Below are 24,569 nucleotides of genomic sequence, written 5' to 3'. Positions count from 1 at the left end.
AGTGATTTTAGAACCTAAATGAACTTCACGTCCATCCTTTTAAAATATAATCTTAGTTTCAGTGCTTGTTCTGGGCTAAGAGATTTCAAATTTAATCCTGATTGTCATCCAAATTCTCTATTGCTTTGAGCTTTGCATTATGATCTGAGTCCTTGATAAAATTGTAGAAATGTCATGGTCAAATAAAGAGCTGTAAGGTAGACCAACAGAAACCAGCTTCTATGTTGGCTTCCATACCTATGAACATTCTTTGGATGTAGCTGATCAACCCAGCTATGACACTACATTCCAGATCTCATTTCTGCCTCTCACCCATAAAGATTACTCAATATTCTAGTTGATAAATGTGTGCTAGAGGGATTGTGTATATATAAAAATTTGATAATTCTGCCTCTATTTTAAATACTCCAGGTTATCTACAGTTTAAAGGAATAGCAGAGGAAATTTTTGGTACAGCATAAAACTCTTTAGTGAAGCAAAAACTATAACTCAACCCATCTGTTTCATAAGTCTTGATTTTAATATATTGGATTCACATATTGGGCTACATATACATTATCCATGAGACAGAATACGAAAGTCAAATTTCTATGTAAAGTATTTTAATAAAGGCTTTTAAAATTATGACTAATGATGTACATAATAGGCATTTTAATTTAAATAGCTTTGATAAATGTTTACCATTTTAAGAGAATGTACAATGGAACTTCTCAACTAAAAGCAATTATTTAAGTTTTTGCTCATTTCAGTGGATTATAAAGCAAAGGAAATCTGAAATTAACATGTCAGTGTTTATGGAATATGGAATCTTCAGAAAATCTGGCTTCCAAATTCTGAAGAGTGGAATATTCCTATTCTTTTAAAGGAAAAAGTAAGAAATGTACAGTAAATTCATTCCAAAGATTGATTCACATTTTAAATATTTATAATGCCAACTGGTAAAGTAAAAAAGATTTAGGGAACAGAGTTTCTGATGTCACTGATGATATCTGTTAAGCCAAAAAACAGCTGTGAGATAAATAAATTATTAGTTTCATTATGAATGAAACCTTCAAAACATATGGTAGCCTTTCACCAACTACCTGTACACACACACGCACACACACACAAATAGGAGAGTTATAACAGCTGAAATGAGCTCTTAAAACCAGCATTCTAATTACCCAAGTCCTAATCCCAATAATTAAAATGGAAACATTTAAAAGTTGTGCAAAGACTTTTGAATCTGCAGTAGTTGGCTTGCATGAGACTGATTTTTAAAAGACGCTTAATGAGCTCTCCTTAGCATTTGCCACAATTATTTTGCTTTGCACCAAAAAAGCAAAAAAATCAAATTGTGAATTATTTTGATGGCATCTTAAATATCATATAGAGTACCCAGACATTGTACAAATCATCTACTTTCATTGAGAATAAAGTTATTCATCCCTTGGAACCATAGCAACACTGAAGAGTTTATTTTATAGATATTGAGATTAGGGTTGGCACAATATTATTTTTTTAATTTGCATATCTTCCATTTTACAGCATAGAAACTGATAAAAATATGACTTGCTCATGGTCAGCATAAGTGAGTTGGAAGGTTAAAAGCTCCCAGGATGAAAGAACATACTGTCTTCAGAATTTTTAAATTCAGAGTATCCACTGAGGACTTAGAATATAAAATGTAAATTGGGCACACAATTTCAGTTAAGGTTCTCTTTGGGTGATATTCCACATAAACTGTCATTGAGGATTACTGCAGTAAGCCTTTCTTTAATAAGCCATGTTCATGAGAAGCCTTGCTGAAAACAAAACCTATGATCTAATTGCCTTGAAATTTTAGCAACATCAATACATTCTTGATCTATTTTTTTTCTCATATACTATCAGAATTATAAGGCAGAATGTGTTTGGCAAACATTACAAACAGGAACAGTAGAAAAACCTGAAGTAGAACTGTTTTCTGCTCTGTTGAAAGGATAATCATTTGAGAAGAAAGACCCTAATGAGCTAGTTATAAGTTTTAGTATAGGGTAATTTTTATAATTTTAAGACCTTATTATAAAATTTGAAGTGGAAATTTAACCACACATATGGACACTCAAACACATGAGGCTCTTCTGAAGGATGGTTCCAAAAAAAAAAAAAACAGATTTGTTGACAGAAGGGCAATCTAGAACGACATTGTATTATCAGTTGCTGGAGTTTGCAAATTGGAATCTTCAAGAAATGAGTAACTGTTCTCTACATGGACTGCAGTGGTTTGATCATCAACTTCCCTGGAAATTTACCATGTTATTCAATAATGAAAGTAGCTTCTGGGTCTTCAAAGACACACATGTATGTGGTGTGCCAGTTTTTTGGAATTAACTGCATTTGGAACATTCTGACTAGGTCCTCTGTGGTACTACAAGCATATAGTCATTTTCACATAGTGCTATTTCTGTAAAATGTACACTCTTTCCATCATCAGAATCTAGTTTTTTAAAGATAGCTGGATCAAATCAGAAATGATCTCAATTTAATTTATTTTCCTACTTGAAGCAACAGATTTGCTAAAACCAAGACATCTGCTTATCTTATTTCAGAAATTTGTGCCAAGAAGCAACTGACTATTGATCGGCATCTCAAATATTATATTTAATTATCTACTTTTATATAAATGTAATAAAACCTTTAAATGATATATTCCAGTATTGTGTGATGACAACTTTTTACCTGAGGAGACCAAGATGGTAACAGAATAGTAAACTAGCACTTAGGGTATGAATCAAGAGCAGATCAATTGCTATTTTAAATGCATTGAGGTCCATTCACCGAAGTACCATTTGCCAATTCCTGCACTTGTCCCTTTTCAGCTCTTTCTTCCATTCCCATTGGCAACTATTTAAAATCTTTCAGAATCCCTCTCCCTTCCCTCATTCTCAGCAGGCCACTCTGTCCTCTCACTGAGGCTATCAGATCAAATCCTTCAACTTCCAGCACCACTCTACTGTCTATTAACCCAGATTTTTTTTTTTTCTCATTTTCGCCCAGGATAAGATCTCGCTCTTTTATTCAAGGCCAGCCCTGTCAAAACTGCTAGGCATCTCACTCCCTGACTACAGCTGCCCAGCATAATTCAGTGCCTCTTCTAGGCTCCTACAGTAGACACGCCCCTCCACCACCACCATAAACACACACTACTGGTACAGCAAGTCCCAGAACTTATGATGCAGATCCCTCCCCCTGCCCCATTTCCCCATGTCATCTTTGCATCCTTGGCACCTTCCACTAAGCCTAGCAAGCAGAGATACCCAACCAATATGTGTTGAAGTGAAACTGTTCACTTTTAAGCAAGAGTTATTTTCAAAAGCTTGAACCAGAACTGAGCTTGTCCCAGATTGTCTGTAGAACAGCATATGATTTCTGCTCCACTTTATTTTTTCAACCCATAAATGACCCAAAAAGGAGGAATGAAACATTTCCAGTAACTAGGGTTGCCAGAAAAATACAGGCTGCCCAGTCAAAACTGAATTTAGGATAAACAACTAATAAAATTTTGTAGTATAAGTTCGTACCAAATATTACATGGGACACAGGTAAAAACAATAATTCACTATTTATCTGAAATTCAAATTTAACTGGGCAGCCCACATTTTTATTTGCTAAATCTGGAAATCCTAACAGTGCTTTGTTAAAAATTCTCAGAGGACTCGGAGAACGCTTCCTTTAATGCACCTGGGGATTTGTATGCAAGCTCCGCAAACTTCTCAATCATCCAGATTTCATGTCTGTTAATGCAACTGGGTTTCTTTCTGAACATCTCAGTAACATGCTTTAAGAAATGCTGCTTAATTTATTATATGACATTTTCACTTATTTTGTCAATTTCATAGAATTTTTCTTATAATACAATTTATCGAAGATTTTACAAAGAATACTGTAATTTTGCTTAAGATCTCTTGGAAAGCTAACATTTATAGAGTTATTATCATGCCTCAGTTAAGTCCTGGCTGCAAGTATTAATTTTTGAAATTTTCATATTTTCAATTAAATCAGCAGAATGCAAAAAGAGAAATAAATAAATCTTTGATTTGGAGATTTCTTTTCTTCATTAATCAAGCAGAGCAATACATAGTATCCTCCCTAACAGGCTTGCAGAAGCAGCCTGGCAGGCGGAGGTGGAGCCTGTGATGTAACTGCAGTAGGTCTTTGTTGGAAAAGCCTTCCCTAAGTGTAAAACATCTGTAAATTGAAGCACTTCAGCTTCACTGTGCATGGGCTGGCAAGATTAAAGAGTTGCTTCTTTCAGCATCCTGTACCGGAGGCTTAAAATTTTGTTCCACAGAAGAATTCCTTATAGGTCTTTACGAAGATTACGTATCTATCTCACCAAAGCTGGGAGAAAAGCAGGTTTTTTTCTGCAAAAGAGGACCATTTCGAGTACTGATTGCTGTGTGTGCTGGTTTACTGGTAAATGGTGGTGATGCAATGGAAGTTATAACCCAAAGTGTAGGAAAGACGCCCTACAGCCTGTTCCAGTCCTCAACGTTCCCTACGTTAATGGGTTCTTCTTTCAGTGTTCTTGACAGTGATGTCTTACAGAGAAGACATTTATTTCTTCTTCCCATGAAAAAGATTAAGATGAGAGAAATACCTCCCAATGTAGATACAACAGTGTGCCTTTGGCAAAATACCAACTAAACTGACCTCAGAGAAAACTTCTGGGGGAGGGAATGACTAAGTCTGCTGTAACTACGTGTTGTCATAATAGGTTAATGAATTAAGACATCTATCCCAATACAAGCATACTACCTGCTTTCCACCACATTGGCAGCACCAGTTAAGGACGGTTGTCAAGCTACCGGCACAACACGTATACATTGCAGAGATGCAGAACAATGCCTGGATGCCTGCCCAAAATCGGTCTCTCCAAATGACAGACTCAATTGATAGTACCAATCTACGGCCCACTGGGGGTTAGCAGCGTCTTTTTCCTAGGTGGTGGGGGAAACGGATGAAATGTGGAAAGCTCAGGGCACTGTGCAGAGCAGAAAGGCTGACAAACATATTCATTAAACTTGATCTGAAGCAAGTGAGCCCGTGAGGTCGTTCCTGAAATATTCATAAGATGTGTTACCGAACTCGCCGCTTAGAGGTTGAGCAGAAACACTGAGTCAGAACAGCCCGTACCCACACTTGGAAAACAAAAAAAAAAGCACCCACAACAGCTCACCCCACCACCACACTCCACTGCTCTGCTTTTAACAACCCCATCAGCTGTCAGCTGTCACTCCCCACTCGGCTGTCCAATTCTACCTGCCCAGGAAAGAGATGCTCCAGTATTGAAGGGCGGAGTTTCCCAGCAGTTGGAGGAGGCGCAGCGCAACAGCCCAGCCGACCGCTGCTCCCAGCTCGCTGCGCGGAGGACCCCACAGTCCGGCGGCCCCGCAGCCCGGCTGCCTTGCTCCTCCCTGGAGACCGAAGCCCACAAGGCAAGGGGTTCCCAGGGACCCAGACCACCCCCTCGCCCCAGCCAGGCCACCCTTGTCCCGTCTTCCATTTTGGCTCTGCCTGGGATCCCTTCCCCGAGCCCTCGGCGTTAGGTCGCTAGGCGACCTACGCCCGGGCGGAGATGCAAACAGCCTCTCGCGCCGACCTGCAGCCTCTCGGGTGTTAACTGGGAGGACAGGATAGAAGGGGAAATCACTGTCCTGGGTGACCCCAGAGCCCCTGCACCGAGGCAGAGTGCACTTTCATTCACGTTCCCTCTCTGCCCCCGAAGCTTAGCATTTCTGCTGCCTCCCAGGAACAGCGCAGCTTGCGTGATGCCTAGCCTCTTCGCCGCATCTCTCTCCTCCCCAAGGGCATTCGCCCCTAGTCCCTAGGCTCCTCTGGGGTCGCCAATCACCTGGACTCTGGCGGCGACAGGCTCAGCAGCTCCCGGCGCGCGGCGGCGTGGTCTTCATCTCCGCCTTTCCCAGGCGCTCCGGCTACGCGTTCCGCGGCGGCGATCGACGCGCTCGGTCCCGGGCGCCGAGGCTGGACAGGGACGGCCGCGGCTGCCGCACTGGCTGCGGGCGCGGAAGGGGCGGGGGTGGGGCGGGAATCTGGGTCGCGTGGAGCGGAGCAAGCCGGGATGCACCCGGGGCGGCTGGCGGCGGGGAGGCTACCGAGAGCAGCGGGGGAGGGCGTGCAGAGGCTTCCCTGGGAGCACGAAGCGGGCGGCTACTGAGCATGCCCAGTCCGGGAGCCGGGGGCGCGGGCGCGGTGCCGGGGGAGGGAGCGCGGCCCCCAGTGCCGGAGTCTGGGGGGAAAGGGTTAAATCTGCGGACCCCGCTGCTGTGGGAGGTGGCTGCTGTGGCCCAGTTTAATTGCTCCCGGGTGGACTCCCTGGAGGAGCCCACGACCGGAAGATGGTGAGCCTGAGATGACCTGTCAATGGGTTTCCCAGACAGTCCCGGGCAAGGTGTGTTCCCCGCCCTCTCTCTGGATAATTGTCCAGAAGTCAAACTTTGTTTTAGTTCAGCTCCAACCTCCCCCATCTCACCGAGTACCCAGTGACTCTCCCAATCCTGATCCCCACCCCTCACCTGCCTTCCCGGGCCTGCAGAACCCTATCCCTCACCCCCACCGGCAGCCCCCGCCTTTCCCACTCCTGGCCCAGTCGGGTCAGATTCTCAAAGAGCCAGCTCTTTAATTAGGTGTAATTGAGAGATCGTGTCAATCCTGCCAGGTCCATATCTGCATTTCAACAAGGGCTTTAGAAACAATACCGTAACCCCGGGGTTAATTATAACAGGATGAATTATAGACACCCTGGTCTGGGGCTATTTGGGGGAACATTGCTTCGTGGGGCCCCAGAAGCCACTTCATACACACACACACACACACACACACACAGAGATAGAGAGAGAGAGACCTGTGCCTTCAGGATTGCATTTCATGTTTGATGAAGAACGTTTTCTCCATAGCTAATCAAAAAAGTCTCTTTAATGAGGCCGCATGGGGTTGAGGAAAGACCAAATGAGCTTCGAGGTCGGCGCTTATTTTAGTTTCATTCATCACTCCAAGCCGGTTACCTGGCCGTCTTGTGCCTCCGTTTCCTCACCTGTAAAACAAAGGGTGGTAATACCTACCTTTGCGAGCTGTTGTGAGGATTACTTGGGCAACCGGCGGCGCAGAGCAGCCCGGATACCAAAGCATCTGCCTGTCCCGCAGTGGATGTTCCCTGAATAAAAGTCTCTGCAGGTTCCACCTCCACTATTCTGTGTTTATGAAAAGTTGGGTTAGTGATAATCCTTAAATGCTGAACATTTATCTTATTTCCTCTTCACATTAAATGATCTTAAAGCCTTGACCTTTCTGATTTTTTTTTATCATTGTTAAATGCATTAGCCACTATTTACTTTTCTTTCTTTTCAGGGAGATATGAAGGATACCTCCCTGAATAAACGTCTTGGAAAAAGATAGATCTTTGGAGGGAAAAGCTTTTCGGGAGAGATTCATTAGGGATAGATTTATCCACCTGACAAAAGAATTTTACTCCATAGTCTTTTAAAAGTAATTTACTTGCATCTCCCTGTGGTCCTTGTTTCACAACTATTGCATGAAGTAATGTATGCCTGTATGGAAGGAAATTTACTTGCCATGCATACTGTTGACTAAGTATCAGCGTTCAAAAGATAAACTTTTCATTATCTCCCAAACATACTATTTTTTTTCATAACACATTGCTTTATTCATGGTGTTCCACCCTTTCTGAAATACCATTCTCTCTCATTCTATTTCATGAAGTGCTACTCACTCTTCAAGCTCAAATGTCACCTTCTCTCTGAAGCCTACCCTGAACCTCAAGGCAGAGTGAATGCTGTGCTCTCATAGCACCAGTGCATACTGCTATCACAGCACTCATCACAGCACTCATCACAGCACTCATCACAGCACTCATCACAGCCTATCACTGTGGTTCAAGCAATGTAAAACTATTTACTGAGCAACTGTTATGTGCAGGCACCATTCTACATGTTAGGAAAATAAGAACAAACAAGACAAGGTTCTTGCCCTCATGGAACTTACAGTCTAGTTGAAAAAGACAGAAAATAAACACCTAAACTGTAAATAATCACTAAGGACAGAAGTCTAGTAATTCTGTTAATTTTTGTCTTTGTGTTATCCATCAAATTACACTATAGAGTCTTGACTCATCCTTCCAAAAAACATCAATAAAAATATTAATACTGGCTCTAGGCCAAACAAATGACATGGACATGGATCTCTGCCAGTTTGTTGCTGAACCAGTGACTTTTACTTCTTTCAGTTGATTCCCTCAGCTAAAACTTTCCTAAACTCAAACCACTCAAGATAGGTAGCTGCAGTCCCATGTGATGAATGGAAAATGGTGGGGGAGGGCCAGAGAGTTTAATCTCCACAACAAATTATATCCTTTATCTAACCTTTAGGAATGGCATTTCTAAAGTGTCCAGAATCAACCTGGATCCCCAGATCTCCTGCATCCCAAAAGTCTCTTCCAGGGTCTTTCACACCACTCCCAACCTCTCACCTTTTCACCATCTTTGGCCTGTATTTATGTCAATAGTTATTCGCTGCCATACATCTTCTGTTTGAATCTACCTACTGTCTGAACGACAAGCTTTTCTCTCTGATTCTCTTATTGTCTAAGTGTGAGGCAGCCTTGGTATCACTTAGAACTGACTTCTTCAAAGCATATTTGTACACATGTATGCCATAGCAATCAGAGACAATCTTGCCACTGTTTAATGTGAGCAATTCAACGGGAGGGTCTCATTCATCTTTGTATTACAGAACTTAGCAGATGACCAATATGTAATAGATACTCAAGGAAAAGTGTGAAAGGAATGAATGAATGCAAGCAGGTTCCCAACTCTATGTGCCTCCTTAGACTATAGTTCTTTTCTAATTGGTTTTCCTGCTAACCCTAGAATTGCTTCACCAGGATTTGGCTCAGTTTTTCTTTTCATAATTTCTCTTCCACCACAAATCCACAGATTTCTCCACTTCTGGGTCCTGCATTATTTTGGGATAAAAATACCTATTGAGAAGATTAACATGCAGTCAACAGAGAGGGTATTTGAAGAAACTGAGATCATGTGAGGTAGCTTCTACAGGTAATGAGTGAAGAATCCAGAGAGGAGAATGTTGTGCCTCTACAGCCTCCCCAGAGTTACAGCCGGAGAGCTGAAGAGGAAGGGGAAGAGCTAAGAGATGCTTTGTCATCGGCTTAGACTCTACACTGGCCCATTACAAGTGACACAGAATTTGAGTCTTTTCCAGACAGGTGGATATACTTCCTTGCTCAGAAGATCTCTTACTGAACATTATCACTTGGAATTTATTTGACTATAAATGTCCTCACCTAGAAATGTCTTCCTTTAGCAAAGGGTAGATTGAGCAATGGACAAGCAAGTAGGAATTTCCTGCCTGGATCATTTTGTGGGTGGGGTGGAAGTCATGGCCCATTTATTTATTTGTAATCTAGCACTGGTCTTAGGCACTGTGGGAGGAAAGTATTCTTCGATATATTGTCTTCATAATAAAACTAGAAAGGGAATCTCTGGACTTGAAAAGCATGGAGTCTTGTCTAATTTTGCATAATTGTTGTGTAAAGCTTAGAAATTAATGTAAGGCCACTCTGCTTTCCAATGGAATGGATTTTATAGGCTTATGGTATTCTGGACGTAAAACCAAAGCAGCAGCTGGACTCAACATGCTCATTAATATCTATAGTGATAAAATTGTGACTGAGATTACATGAGGGTTAATCATCATGTTAGAGAATGCTTTAAACTAAACAAACTAAGACTCTCAGACATGCTGCTGTGGCAGTCCTCTAAATGTGATCTTGAGAGGGTTTCCAGTGGCACAAGGACTCATCCAAATTGTAATTCATGTAATAACCATTTATTAAGCACTTAGTATATATAAGGCACTATACTAGATACTGGGGATACAAAGCTGGATAAGACACTATGATTTTCAGGAACTCAGATCTGGACAGAAGCATACACACCGCCCCCCTCCCCCAACACACACACGCAATGTGGGCTTTCTCTCAAGGTTGGTTTCCAATATAGAATTAAATCTGTATGAAGTCCCCTTCTTGCTGGGCATGGTGGCTGGTTCCTATAGTCCCGGTTACTTGGGAGGCTGAGGTGGGAGGATCATTTGAGCCCAGGAATTTGAGACCAGCTTGGGCAACATAGTGAGACCCATCTCAATAAAATGAAGAAAAAAGGTCCCTTCTTCTCTCTTCTCAGTTACCTAGTCAGACTCTTCTGTGCCTGGTTTTTGTTTAAGGTGTCATTCTCCTATGACAATGGAGGTCAAAAACTTTTGTGAATGCTGCTGCTCAGGCCCCACTCCTTTCAGAGAAGTCCAAGGGAGTTGAATTAACATCTAAAAGATGGCTGATCCTGCAGGTACCTAAGAGCAAGAAACTGATGTCAGAAAACAGGGTGAAAGTTAGAATATTTTGTAACTGGCACTGGATGTGATATTCCCACTTGAAAGTTTTAATGGGCTAATCCTGCAATGGCCTTTACTGATGGCAGCCTCCAGGAGAGGCGTTATAAGTGGCAGCTTCTTACCAGAATTTATTTTTAAGGAGGAAATTTACATTTTGAGGGCATAGAGAACAGTCAAGTTTAGTAAATGGGAAAAAATGTAGGCTTCTACAGGTCTACAAACATCAGGCTTAACCCGCTGTTTTACTGCTTCCTGAAAATATATGCTACTTAGCTTGAAGTGAAACCCTTTGGTGAAACTCCGGAATGATAGGTTGTCTATTTTGATGTCATGATAAACCTTGAGGACAATGCAGAATGTCCACAAAAAACATATTTGGCATGGACAACAAATTAAAGATGTGTCTATCGAAAATGAAGTAACCAGATATGACCTAAAATTAAAACTAGATGGGAATCCTTACTAAGTGATGCTGGGCTCTACATGGCTCTCTGAGACATTATTACCTTTAATGATCAAAGCCCAGCCAACTTCTTAGATATTAGCAGTAGTGTAGAGGAAGCTCAGGTGTACTAAACATTTAAATTGCTCATTGCTGATCCTAAGTTTGAAATCACCCTCAACATTGTTTTAGGTGTGATAGTGAATTTTGCTACCATTGCCAATGGCATCATCAAACACTGCTGAGAACTAGAACTCATGGCCCCTCTGGTGGTCAAGTTTGAAGGATTCAATGTCCAGGAGCCTTAAAATATGCTCAATAGCATCTAACTAACTCCCCATTACTTATGGCATTGACTTGGAGGATACAGCTAAGAAGGCTGTGGCCAGCATGGCAAAGAAATAGCCATGCTTCTTCTTTTTAATCCACTGGGGGAAGAAATCTCCATCCTAAAAAAAGGGGTGAATATCATCACTGAGAAAAAAATATCTATCCACTTGGGGAAAAAGGGGAGGGTGTAGAAGAGGGTCAGTAATCGGTAATAAAAAATCTTAAAGCTGTTCTTTATTTTCATGAATAGATATCCAGATAGCCTAAATAATTCTGATTTCACATACAATCTTCATTAAAATAATGGTCTGTTTTTCATGTTATGTTCTTTATCATGGTAAACCTGTCCATAGACAGTAAGTACTTGGCAAACAATGTGGATATAGTGAAAACTTTGAATCAGACCCTAGTTATTTAAGAGAATTCTGCTGGACATTTAGTTTAGAAGAATTAAAAAACTAGAGACAAAATCTCAGGCAAAATTACATTTCAAACAGATGGTTTGGTCATATTAAACTATTGAAAGGACACAACTAATACATTCTAACAATAGTTATTAGGCATTACAACATTTTAACAAGTTTCTTATTCTGGTATGTATGGCAAATTTGTGAGGTTGTTTTATTCCAAAATATTTTCTAATGAAAAAAATCCACATTTATACCCCACATGAGGATTGTACGATTTGACTTAATCTTTCTACTATTTACCTCACAATAAACATAAACACTAAGGCTTATTTGTGCCTATGGAACAGAAGTTTATTTTTATTTCAAAACTGAAGAATTCTGTCACTTTGTCACCCAGGCTGGAGTGCAATGGTACAATCTCGGCTCACTGAAACTTCTGCCTCCTGGGTTCAAGCGATTCTTGTGCCTCAGCCTCCCAAGTAGCTGGGATTACAGGCATGCACCACCATGCCCAGCTAATTTTTGTATTTTTTAGTAGAGATGGGGTTTTGCCATGTTGTCCAAGCTGGTCTTGAACTCCTGACCTCAAATGATCCACCCACCTTGCCCTCCCAAAGTGCTGGGATTACAGGCCTGAGCCACTGTGGCCAGCCCTCTTTTTCTAGAATCTGCCAGCTTGTGGCAGAAAGATTTTAAAAAGTAATAAAATGTGTTCTTTTCCTTTTGTTTACATTTTGAAAAAAATTTTAAAATATTTTTAGAAATTTGAATAAAATCCTATATTATATGAGCTGTTAGCAACAAATTCTGTACTAAAGCAAAGAAAGGTAATCTTGCCACTTTGCAGTTATTTTCGTAAGTCTAAAGCAACAAATTTCCTCCATATTTTTGAAAATGTGAGTTGGTGGTGTCCTTTAATAGAGTCATGGATGAATGAATGGATGATGAGGGACAGATAGGTGAGTGAATGGCTGGATAGATGGAGAGAGAAAGGGAAGAATAAATGAATAATGTAACTCGCACATGGATAGGGCATTCATCTGTTCAGAATTTTCTGAGATCATCTAGATTTCAAATATTTTCTCTCACTGTCAGATTGTGTTTCAGATGACAGGTCTCAATTTTTGGTTTGTAAAATATAATATGCAAAATATACATGGAGACATTTCTCCTGCTTATTTACTATGGAAACTGAAAAAGATAAAGATTACTGTGACATCCTGTCTTCATTTAACACTTGTTGAGTGCTATGTGCTAGGTTCTGGTGAGCACTGGAGATATGAAGATAAATACTGTGGAGACTGCCTTCAAGAAGCTCACAGCTTGGTAGTAGAAGAAAGTGATGGAAGCAGATAATGCAAAGGAGTACATGGTGGACTAGAGATATGAACAGCTTTCTGACGGGAGCCCATTAGAAGGAGTGTTTATGATCCATTTTTCTTTAGTATGTCCCAGAATTTCCTACACACAATAAAAATATTCCACCAAGGAGCATGCCTACTCTTAGCTCAGTGACACATCATGACAGTGCCCTGTTACTCATGCAGTATAGGTATGTAGGTCACATAAAAGTCTGTGGCTTTACATTTCATAGCATCATGTATTGAAGTGTACTCATCACAATATAGAGCAGCCTGGAGCGATGTGCCCATGAAAGTTTTGACTTTTCAGCTCTTGAAATTCCCCATAACAGCTGTGCTTAGAGCACGTGTTCTTTGCTTTTTTACTCTCGAAAGGGCATTTCTTCTATGAAGCATCTCTGAAACTCGAAAACGTTATTTATGACTTCACCAGGATTAACTTCCTTTACTTCAATTCAATAAGATTTCTTAAGTGCCTACTATAAATAAGACACATATCTAGAGAGATTCCACATGTTTAGGTCCTAAAAATTGGCTGTAGCCCAAATATAATAATAAAATTACCTGAAGGTAATAAAAAGGGATAAAAATAACTAACATACATGCTCTTACTATGTGCCAGGCACCATCCTAAGCACTTCACATATTAACTCAATGAAAATGACATAGGGGGCTCCCACAAGCCTCTGACTTGAGTGTTGTCTATGGTCTTGGGAATAAAGGAGATGAGAGATTGTGTTGAATGTACAGAGAAATAAAGTCCCCTTTTAAAGTCCCTTTTTTACTTGTCAGATCACTTTACCTGGTATTTCCTTAGCGCCAGTATAGAAGGGACTACTGTAGATGGTAGAATTATCAATAATTTTTAAAGGCAGAGAAGCAGCCAGTGATAATAGGGAGAAATTTGGAGGCTCAGGAGGCACCAGGAGGTGAACAAATTTGCCTTTTTTTTTTTTTTTTACTTATAATGTCTATACTTTTATGAAAATAAGAATTGTGCTTTAGTTAAATAGAATTCAATTATATTTTTCCTGTTCTCTATTTCACTCTTATCTCTAGATCAGAGTTCTGAGTTACTCGAGTCTTTCATATGTGAAAGTAGACAGGTATCCTAAAATAAGAAAGTAGGAGGACGAACACCCAAGAGAAAAACAGAAATTGCAACAAATGCCATCACACTCTCAACATCCCAGTGCAGAGTCAGCTTCAAGTGAGAGAAGTAAGTTGCAAAATTACCAGCAAAGGCTTTTGTTGTTGTTGTTGTTTTTCTCATAAAAATGGCAGAAAAATTCACTAAAGAGCGGCTAGTAGCTCAATCTTAATGAAACATAATTCATAATTCCATGGAATATTAGGGACATGAACTAAAGATATTTTCTTCCGTGAGTGGAGAATTTGGTAGAAAATTTCTAGCACATCTCGTTTTGTGGATGCTGTCAAACCTGTAGATGGTCTTTACGTTCTAGTTGAAGCTGGTTTTTGCAGAATGGGAAGAAAGGGTCCAGAACAGTAGTTCTGTCTCAGAATCCCTTGGGTAAATGTTTTCCAAATAAACAAGCCAGAACATCACCTAGGCCTTGTGAATCAGAATCCTTGGGGAATGGGGCCCATACCTGTATGGTTTTTGAAAACTTCCCCAGGTGATTCTAATGCACATAGCTGATTAAGAACCACACACTTAGCAGACAAGCCAAGTAAAAGCAGCAACTGAAGTTCGTTTCCTATTTTATTATATTCTTGCAATAAAATAATAAAACATATATGTTGCCCCAGGCTGAATCTTCTAAACAGGCCTGTTGTGAATAGACTACAATGTAGTTAGTTCCTTTCTTTGACTAACTGAAATTAGTGCATTACTAGCACAATAGTCAGAACATTTAATAGGCTCTCCACAGAGAGAAGCAAGAGCATCGAGTGCCCCAAAGCTTGCCATCCTTTACCGTCAACATTTATTAGGCTGTGACAGGCATGGTAAGGCCAAACGGGACTGGGCCGGTTCATCTGCAAGGGAACATGATGTTGCGCTCAAGGATGGAGGAAGAGACTTAAAGCAAACCTTTTTTTTTTTTTTAGAATAACAGCCAACATGTATAGTGCCTTACTTTGTGCCAGGTCTTAGAACACTGTACCCATATTATCTAATTTCATCCTCATAATGACCTTAAAATATTATTACCCCCACTTTTCCTACAGATGAAGAACCTGAGGCATAACAAGGTCAAGGTCACAAAGCTAGCAATGACAGTGGCTGCAAGATTCCAGGCAGTCTAACTGAGAGCCCAGACCTAAACTTCCTGTGATATTATCTCTCAAAATCGTACCAGTTGACTGCTACTTGATGAGAAAGAATGGAGAGTGCAAGTTTTATTCTGTTTTTTTCCTTTACTAGATTGTTAGTCATAAGCAGCCTCACACATAGCGGAAATTGGGATATACTTTGGAGAAGGAGTGAGGAAGAGTGCATATCACCCATGCCAAGAAACACACACCTTCGTTCGTTCCTCTTGCCTTCCTTATCTCCTTTTATCTTTTCTTTTTTTGTCCTTTTTTCTTCTCCATTAGTTAGGCTGTTAGTCTATAGACATCACCTACAAAATTTTTTTAGTGTTCATGGGAATCCTTTTTAGTGATCATGGGCCAGGGCTGGAGTTTGGGTTGGGGGAGCCAAATACTATGCCAGGCAAAAGAGAAATACTAAGAAGCACAAGGTAAGAATGCAATGGAGAGCAAATGCAGAAAGAACCAGGAATGCATTCAAGCTGAGTGAAGGAAGGGAGGTGTCCCAGGTGGCTCTCCCAACAATTAGGACACCAATTAAGTTCACATGAAGGTTGGAGGGAAGGGAGGAGGTTACATGTTTGAGATGACTTAAGATTAGGAGCACAAAAGAGGAATGCAGTTAGACAGAAACAACATCCATGCAAAAGTGGGAGACGTCCCCAGAGGAGGGTGAGGGTACTGGGAAGCACAGTTCTTAGATGGGATGGACCAATACCAGATAAGACAACTATCATTTAAATGTCAATGAAACAACAAAATCAAACGTTACTGTCAAAGAGACCTCTGCGATAATCAATTTAGGTACGATTTTAAAATTTTAGGCCGGGCGCAGTGGCTCACGCCTGTAATCCCAGCACTTTGGGAGGCCGAGGCGGGCGGATCATGAGGTCAGGAGATTGAGACCATCCTGGCTAACACAGTGAAACCCTGTCTCTACTAAAAATACAAAAATTAGCCAGGCGTGGTGGCGGGCGCCTGTGGTCCCAGCTACTCGGGAGGCTGAGGCAGGAGAATGGCGTGAACCCAGGAGGCGGAGCTTGCAGTGAGCTGAGATTGTGATCGTGCCACTGCACTCCAGCCTGGGTGACAGCGCAAGACTCCATCTCAAAAAAAAAAAAAAGAAAAAATTTTAGCAACTGAACCCTTATACATGACTTTCTACTGTGAACCCCAAAATGTTAAACTGACAAAAGCAGATCCACTCTCAATAAATTTGGGGTAGGCCAGTGCCCCACTCCTCTGTGCTTGGTGGCTACTGAGGCATCTCTAAGAAGCCCTAATAAGGCTCAAAGGAGCACAGTTTGAAAATCAATGGTTTCATCCAACTACCCCATTTTACAGAGAAGCAATTGAGATGTGGGAAGGTGACAGGACTTCCACCCCCATGCAGTGTGCTCTGTCCTATGACTCTGCTTTTAAACCAGCACACAGAATAAATCAACAAATACGTATTGAGCACCACCTGTGTGCAGCAGTGGGTCCTGGATGCTACAGCATAGGATACAAAGGTCAACAGTGGCCTTCAAAGAATTTCTAGCTGGGTGCAGTGGCTCACGCCTGTAATCCCAGCACTTTGGGAGGCTGAGGCAGGCGGATCATGAGGTCAGGAGTTTGAGAGCAGCTGGACCAATATGGTGAATCCCTGTCTCTACTAAACATACAAAAATTAGCTGGGTATGGTGGCAACTGCCTGTAATCCCAGCTACTCGGGAAGCTGAGGCAGAGGAATTGCTTGAACCTGGGAGGCGGAGGTTGCAGTGAGCTGAGATCACACCACTGCACTCCAGCCTGGGCAACACAGCGAGACTCCATCTCAAACAAACAAACAAACAAACAAACAGAATTTCTAGCCTAATTACAGAAAACTGAATAATAATGTAAAAGTTAAATAGTTGAAAGAGCCCAGCTGGGTGCCGGAACTCATTCCTATAATCTCAGCACTGTGGAAGGCTGAGGTGGGAGGATCTCTTGAGCAGAGTTTGAGGCCAGCCTGGGCAACACAGGGAAACCCTGTGTCTACAAAAAAATAAAAGATTAGCTGGGCATGGTGGTGCACACCTATAGTCCCAGTTACTCAGGAGGCTAAGGTGGGAGGATTTTTGTTTTATTTTTAATTTTTGTGGGTACATCGTAGGTGTATGTATTTATGGGTTACATGAGATATTTTGACACAAGCATGCAATGAGAAATAATCACATCACCGTAAATAGGGTACCTATCACCTCAAACATTTATCCTTTATGTTTCAAACAATCCAATTATATACTCTTTTATTTTAAAATAAACACTTAAATTTTTTTTTTTTTTTACTATAGTCACCCTGTTGCGCTAGCAAATACTAGGTCTTACCCATTAACCACCTGCTCCCTACTACCCTTCCCTCTGCTCTCTAACTCCATGAATTCAATTGTTTTAATTTTTAGCTCCCACAAATAAGTGAGGACAGGTGATGTTTGTCTGTGCCTGACTTACTTCACTTAATATAATGACCTCCAGTTCCATCTATGTTGTTGCAAATGACAGGATCTCATTCTTTTTTATGGCTGCATAGTACTCCATTGCGTATATGTACCACATTTTCTTTGTTCATTCATGTCTTGATGGGCACTTAGGTTGCTTCCAAATCTTGGCTATTGTAAATGGTGCTGCAACAAACACGGGAGTGCAGATATCTCTTCGATATACTGATTGGAGTTTTGGAATTTCAGTCTCCAGGTCTGCATGGGAAATTAGCCTGTAGGCACTTGCTTCTTGAATGTGTACACCTCTCTTAGTATTTCTTATTTGGTTTGGCACAGCCCAACTCTAACCTGGTACACCTGAGAGTTGGGCCTTCCTTTGAAGCCTGTCACTTCCATGGACTGTGGCTTTTCCATGTCCTTTGAAGGCTATTACTTCTATGGCTTTCAGTCTGGAGACCAGTCCCTACTTCAGTGTTTTGAGAGCAAAAGGTGTCCTCATCATGTATTCCATGGGTTTAGGGCCTTCTAGGTGATCAAAGTCTGAAATCCAAATCCTTCAGGAATTTCCATATATCAGACTTCCTTGGAGACTTTCTTGTCTCATTTGTATAAAAAATAGAACTGGAGTACTCTGGTGTTGCTTGCCTGTCATCTTCTACCTCAGGACCATCTCTGCTAAGCATTTGTTCCAAACCTGACCTGAACAGGAGAGTATGGGCTTGGATCCTGATATAAAAGAGGGCTGTCTGGACCTAGCAGGGCTGCCCTGAGGCACTGCTGTGTATCTCATGCTGACCACCATCTCCCATAACTTAAAAGAAGGATGACTGAGTCTCACTTGATCCTGGACTCTGGCCTAGATGGACAACCCAATACATTTTGGTCTTAACCCTGCTTATGAAACCCAAAAAATATGGCTAATAGAAGTAATGCTCCTGGAGCACATTTCCCCTCAGGAAATGCAAATGGATCTCTCAAATCTAAGTGTTTTCGTTTAGAAAAGCAAACAAAAGTTCTCAGCTTTTTCTTCCATGAATACAGTTTGACCTCATTTCTCCACTTTCATTGTTCCTAGGTACTTAGGGCTCCAACCACCATCCCTGGTGTAGATTTGTCTAGAGGAACTACAGGCAGTTCTAGATAGTCTTGAGATCAAGCCATGCTTTAAATTAAAAAAAAAAAAAAAAAAAAAGCACAACCAAGAGTGTAAGGCATTGTATTAGAAGTGAACTTCTTACTGCAGTATCTCTCCTCTTGTGATGATGAAGTCTTTCCCACCTCTTCAAGATACTGGGAAGATCATTCATGGGCCTAATTGACACCCCTGTTTCAGTCCTCATTACTATTTACTTAAACAGCCAATTGGCAAGGAAGATCCGGACATTTGCGAACAATACCATTAGATTTTAACTACTTCACAGACACCTTCATATAGCCCTGGAAAGTGGACTACCCTCCAAATACCTGATGGTTTTCCATTTTCCAAACACCTCCTAGCCCAGACCCTCGTCCTCCCAGGAGGCCTGCTGGTCTGCTTCCCACTACTGCCTTAGTAACTGGTGAACCAGAAGCCCAGCCTAGACCACTGGCACTAGCCATTGTATCAACAACTTTGGTTCCCAGTCAGATTTGCTTTTTTTTCTGTTCTGTGACTTGTGGCTTAAATCCTAGTTCATCTTTCAATTGTTATTAAGGTGGTTCAGTGTCTCTGTTAATTCTTGTTGATTTTTTTTTTTTTTTTTGTATCAACTGGGCTGACTTTTGAGAGATTCTTTGTTACTAAGGCTTAGTAACATCTACTTAAAACTCCTAACGTTTGATTTTTGTACTTGGACTCCTCTTTTGGATGCTGAATGGGAGGAGCCTGGCATCACTGCAGGGAAGTGGCACCCTCTAAAGGCTTCCTTATCAGCCAGAAGCCTTTGGTGATTCAGGAGCTTTTGAGACAGTATAACTGCCCAGTGGGTTCATCTTTCCCTCTGCCTAAGCAGAGCCGATCTATCAGGACGGGGGAATTGCAATGGAGAAAGAGTAATTCACCAGAGCCGGCTGTGCCGGAGACTAGAGTTTCATTACTACTCAAATCAGTCTTCCTGAGCATACAGGGATCAGAGTTTTAAAAAATAATTTGGTGGGTAAGGGCTTGGGAAGTGGGGAGTGCTGATTGGTCAGGGTGGAGATGGAATCACAGAGGGCTGAAGTGAGTTTTTCTTGCTGTCTTCTGCTCCTGGGTGTAATGGCAGAACTGGCTGAGCCAGATTCCCAGTCTGGGTGGTGTCAGCTGATCCATCAAGTGCAGGGTCTGCAAAATATCTCAAGCACTGATCTTAGGTTTTATAATAGTGATGTTATCCCCAGGAGCAATTTGGGGAGGTTCAGACTCTTGGAACCAGAGATTGTATGACCCCTAAACTGTAATTTCTAATCTTGTAGCTAAGTTAGTCCAGCAAAGGCAGACTGGTCCCCAGGCAAGAAGGGGGTCTTTTTGGGAAAGGGCTGTTATCAATTTTGTTTCAGAGTCAAACCATGAACTGAATTCCTTCTCAAAGTTAGTTTGGCCTGTGCCCAGGAATGAACAAGGACAGCTTAAAGGTTAGAAGCAAGACAGAGATGGTTAGGTCTGATTTCTTTCACTGTCATCATTTCCTCAGTTATAATTTTGCAAAGGTGGTTTCAATAGTGTTGGTATTCGCCCCAAGATACTTTGTTTCTAGAAGTTCTTGCTTCCACTGCTGCCACCTCCTGTTCAAAGGTGCCTGCTACACTGAAAAGAACTTGTATTTTCTTTGGGTCCTAGATTTTTGTTTTTAACAATTTGTCCCTAATTTTTTGTTTCCTGAATTCTTTGCCAAGGCTTGTGTAACCACCTCATCTCACCCCAATTTCCTTGGGTTTGATTAAAACCAATTAACGTGAAGTCACTGCTAACTACCTCACCTCACCTCATAATATTTATTTATATTCATTGGTCTGAAAGACCATTTAAAACTATGGAGGAATGTGTAATATGAGGGATAACATAAGAAATAAGTCAGAAACTCACAAGCCCCAAATAATAATGACAGGCATGATAAACATTTGTTAATATGAGATCATGGTCCACCTATATTACCAGGTCAAACATTCAACTTCACTAAACTTTTTGTTTCAAGTAATTTTTTCAAAGCTTTTCTCAATATGATATGTTTCTTAGTCCATTCCTGCTATCATAACAAAGTGCCTTATAAATTACCTAGTCTAAGCAACAGAAATGTATTTGAAACAGTTCTGGAGACTGGGAAGTCCAAGATCAGGGCAGAAACAGTTGGTAAAGGTCTCTTCTTCATAGATGGCATCTTCTTGCTATATCTTTGCATGGCAGAAGGACAGAAGGAGCAAACGCACTTCTTTCTCTCCTTTATAAGGGTACTAGTCCCATTCATGAGGGTAGGGTTCAGAGAATTAAAATTTATATTTGCTTTAAGTTGACTCGTTACGTCTAGTGGGGTTGGAGACCACTTAACCAAGCACTTCAGGGATTCTGATGCAAGTAGTCTAAGAACCAGCCTTTGAGAAACATGCCCTAATGCAGTGGCCTCTAAAGTGAAGTGTGTATGGCTTGTGGGATTTAGAAGAATATTCTAGAAATTCCATTTATATATTTATCTAAAACAAATTCATCTCTATTCACATTTAATATCCTGGAAGCTTCATTAGGTGTGAATGTCTGATGTTATATGTCACAGACTTTATGAGAGGTGCTCTAGAAAAGGAGAGGAGTGACAGCTCACAGGCAGGGGAGCTGCCTCGGGCATCCTCCCTCTTTTGATTTAAGCGAGACATTATTTTTTGTGGTGCCTGGTAAATGGATATTTGGATTATATAACCCAAAAACTATTTTTTGCAAAATGGACAAGTGGGTTAGAAAACTCTGAATTCCCTACAGTGAAGATGAATAAAGACAATAATTCAAGCACAAATAACCAACAGGGAATAGCAAAATTAATGCTCCTAGTATGAGCTCTCAGTCCCAACCTAACAGCTAAGACCATCTAATCAGATCTGACAAGAAGTCTACTCCCCAAATTGGAAGCGATCACAAATATAGTTAATAATGAAGCTTGCCCTCTCTGGGCAAATATCTTTGGGTCTTTGAGAAATTAATGATAGAATGAAGCCATCAATGTGGCAAGACATTTTTAAATGAAATGTTTATACATTTTTAAAATATACTTTTTTCTTCTACATTTAAGGGAAACATTTTTAAAAGATTGTGTTTTATTTTATCATAACCTTTTAAAATCCACAAATCCCACACCTCTAGCCACCCCAAAGATTTTCCTGCACCCTGAGTTGCCTGCTAGTTCTTTATTCTCATCTATTTAAAAAATCTGTGTAGAAAAGAAAATTATTCTGCAAAGTAATCAGGCCTTTAGCCTCAAGAATAAATAGACCATTTGGGGGAGGTTAATGCTTCACAGCTAAAATTGTATGCTTTTCAAATGACCAAAAACTAATAATAATAATAATAATAAATGAATTCTCTAAGCTGAGTTTTATGTTTTGTATTATAAATTAAAAGCTGACCCTTTTCCTTCTCCTCTGTTTTTTTTCTTGGTTACTTTTTGCCTCTAATTACTGTACAGGGAATACTTTCACCATATGACTTATAAAACTGCAAACTTTTCATTGAATTTTTATCACCATAGCATGAATAATGTATTCAGTCCTGAAATGTCACAGTGAACATCAAATGGTTTTACATAATGCATTCTTGCTGAAGTTTCAAGAAGCCAGCAACCGGGGAAGCAGCAGAGAAGACACAAATTTGGAAAGAAAACTTGATACAAATTTGTCATTTTTCCAAGAGGGATAAAATAAGTAGCAGAAGAGTAAATGAGAAGAAAGACTGAGAAATAAAACTTAAAAAAAAAACCATAAGTAGAAAAACAAGCAAAACTAGTACAGTTGCCACAGGGGACAAGTGGAAGAAAAACTAGAAAGCAGCCAGAAACAGATGGTGGGGAAAGGGGCTGTAGGGAGAAGGGGGCGGTTAGAAACCACATAACCGTAGGAATTGAGTTTGAAACTGCAGTCAAACAGTATCATAGTTTGGAACTACAGTAAAAATGTAACAATTTTCAAGGACTGTTGGGGCCATTTTCAATTTTTTTCTGATTGAAGACTCATGAAGTAGAATACAATAGCTGTAAGAATTCTACTTTTGGATGCTTTATTAGCTGATGAGAGTGCTCATTACTCTGTTGCCCAGGCTGGAGTTCAGTGGTGCAATCACAGCTCACTGTCACCTTGAATTCTTGTGCTCAAATGATCCTCCCATGTTAGCCTCTTGAGTAGCTAGGACTATAGGTGCATGTCATCATGCCTGGCTAATTGAAGAGTGGCCATTCTTTTAGCATCCTTTTCTCATAGGTTTGGGGAGAGCTCGTAATGTGATAATCTGGCCAAAAATAAGTGCTCCATCCCTTATGGAACACACTGTTAGTGGTCTACCCAGTGAATGTCTCCCCTTTCTCTTGCTAATAGAAACCTATTCCCCTCATTCCCTGCCCATAGTCTGTCAAGGTCTCTTGATCTCAGGGAGGACACAATTCATCCAAGCCCCACAGAGTGAATCATGATTGGCCTTATAGCAGTCATGGTAATTCTACTTCCCTTAGCTACTGTTTGATATGGGGGTAAGCGTGTGTAGCAGTTTTCTATTGCTGCTGTAACAAATTACCACAAGTTTAGCAGTTCACAGCAATGCAAATTTATTATTTCACAGTTCTGTAGGTTGTAAGTTTGGGTTGGTTCAGTTGACTTGTCTGTTCTGAACTTCATAAAGACAAAATCCCAAGAAGCCAACTGGCTGGGCTCTTATCAAGATACCCTTGGAAGGATCTGCTTCCAAACTTATTCAGGTTGTTGGCAGAAGACAGTTCCTTGTGTGTGCAGGATGAAGTCCCCATTTCCTTGTTGGTTATCAGATGGGATGGCCCCTAGCTCATCAGAGGCCTCGCTCCATGTCCTTGCACATAGACCCTTACATCTCAGAGCTGGCTAGTGTTGGAATCCACACTTGGAACCACTCTGACTTCTCTAGCTGGAATAGCTAGAGTAAATGCTTTGCCTTTAAGGAATTGTGTGATTAGACTGGGCCCTTGGCAAATCTAGGATAATCTATTTTAAAGTCTGCAAACCTAACTACACCCATATATTCATAAATTCCAGGGATTAGAGTGTGAATGTTTATGGGGGCCCATTATCCTGCCTACTATAGTATGAAACTCATGTGTGCTTAAAAAAAAAAAAAAAAAAAAAAAAAAGAGAAGTCCGTTGGGAGCTGTATTTCCTGGATGAAAAGACTGAGAAACTGCTTTTTTTTTTCCCCCCCAATTAGGGATGCCAGTATGGGGACAAGATGTCTGGAGCTGTAGCAGCTACTTTGTAACCAGGAGACATCAGGAATGAGGATAACAAGTCAATACATCAAGGATGGCAGAGCAGAAGAACAGAGGGCATTTTTCAGCAGCAGAAACAGTACCAGTGATTGCCTTGTCTGGCTGGCTTGTCATTTGAGGAAAGATAACTATTTGTTTAAGCAATCAGCCCAGTTTTCTGTTACTGGCAACTAAAAGCAATTCTAAATGACATTGATATGGAAGGGAGGCAGGGAAATGCTGGGAGGAGAAGGGTGGGTCCCTGGTGAGGGCTCCACCCCCAGGCCTGTGCCCAGGGAATGCACTCCTGCCTTCGCATCCAAATGTTGCATTTCCCAAGCCCACCCTGGCATGCCATCTTGTGTCTATAAAAGCCCCGAGACCCTAGCAGG

The 24,569-nt window shown here is 41.0% G+C and overlaps 1 protein-coding gene across 3 annotated transcripts in view; it reads right to left on the bottom strand.

The window, feature by feature from the left end:
• ELMOD1 (ELMO domain containing 1) overlaps positions 1–6,158 on the bottom strand; it is a 76,093-nt gene extending 69,935 nt beyond the window's left edge. For 2 of the 3 annotated variants that reach the window (XM_054440825.2, XM_054440823.2), the window contains exon 1: positions 5,876–6,031. The gene's annotated coding sequence lies outside the window, so the exon portion shown is untranslated. Of the gene's footprint in view, positions 1–5,875 lie in introns of all 3 variants that reach the window. The other variant, XM_054440824.2, reaches the window with a different exon arrangement.
• Between the last annotated feature and the right edge of the window lie 18,411 nt (positions 6,159–24,569).

The sequence above is a fragment of the Pongo pygmaeus genome, chromosome 9 (assembly GCF_028885625.2).
Source record: "Pongo pygmaeus isolate AG05252 chromosome 9, NHGRI_mPonPyg2-v2.0_pri, whole genome shotgun sequence".
Classification (NCBI taxonomy): domain Eukaryota; kingdom Metazoa; phylum Chordata; class Mammalia; order Primates; family Hominidae; genus Pongo; species Pongo pygmaeus.
Note: the sequence above shows the minus strand (reverse complement) of the source record. Positions and strands in the feature narration are given on the sequence as shown.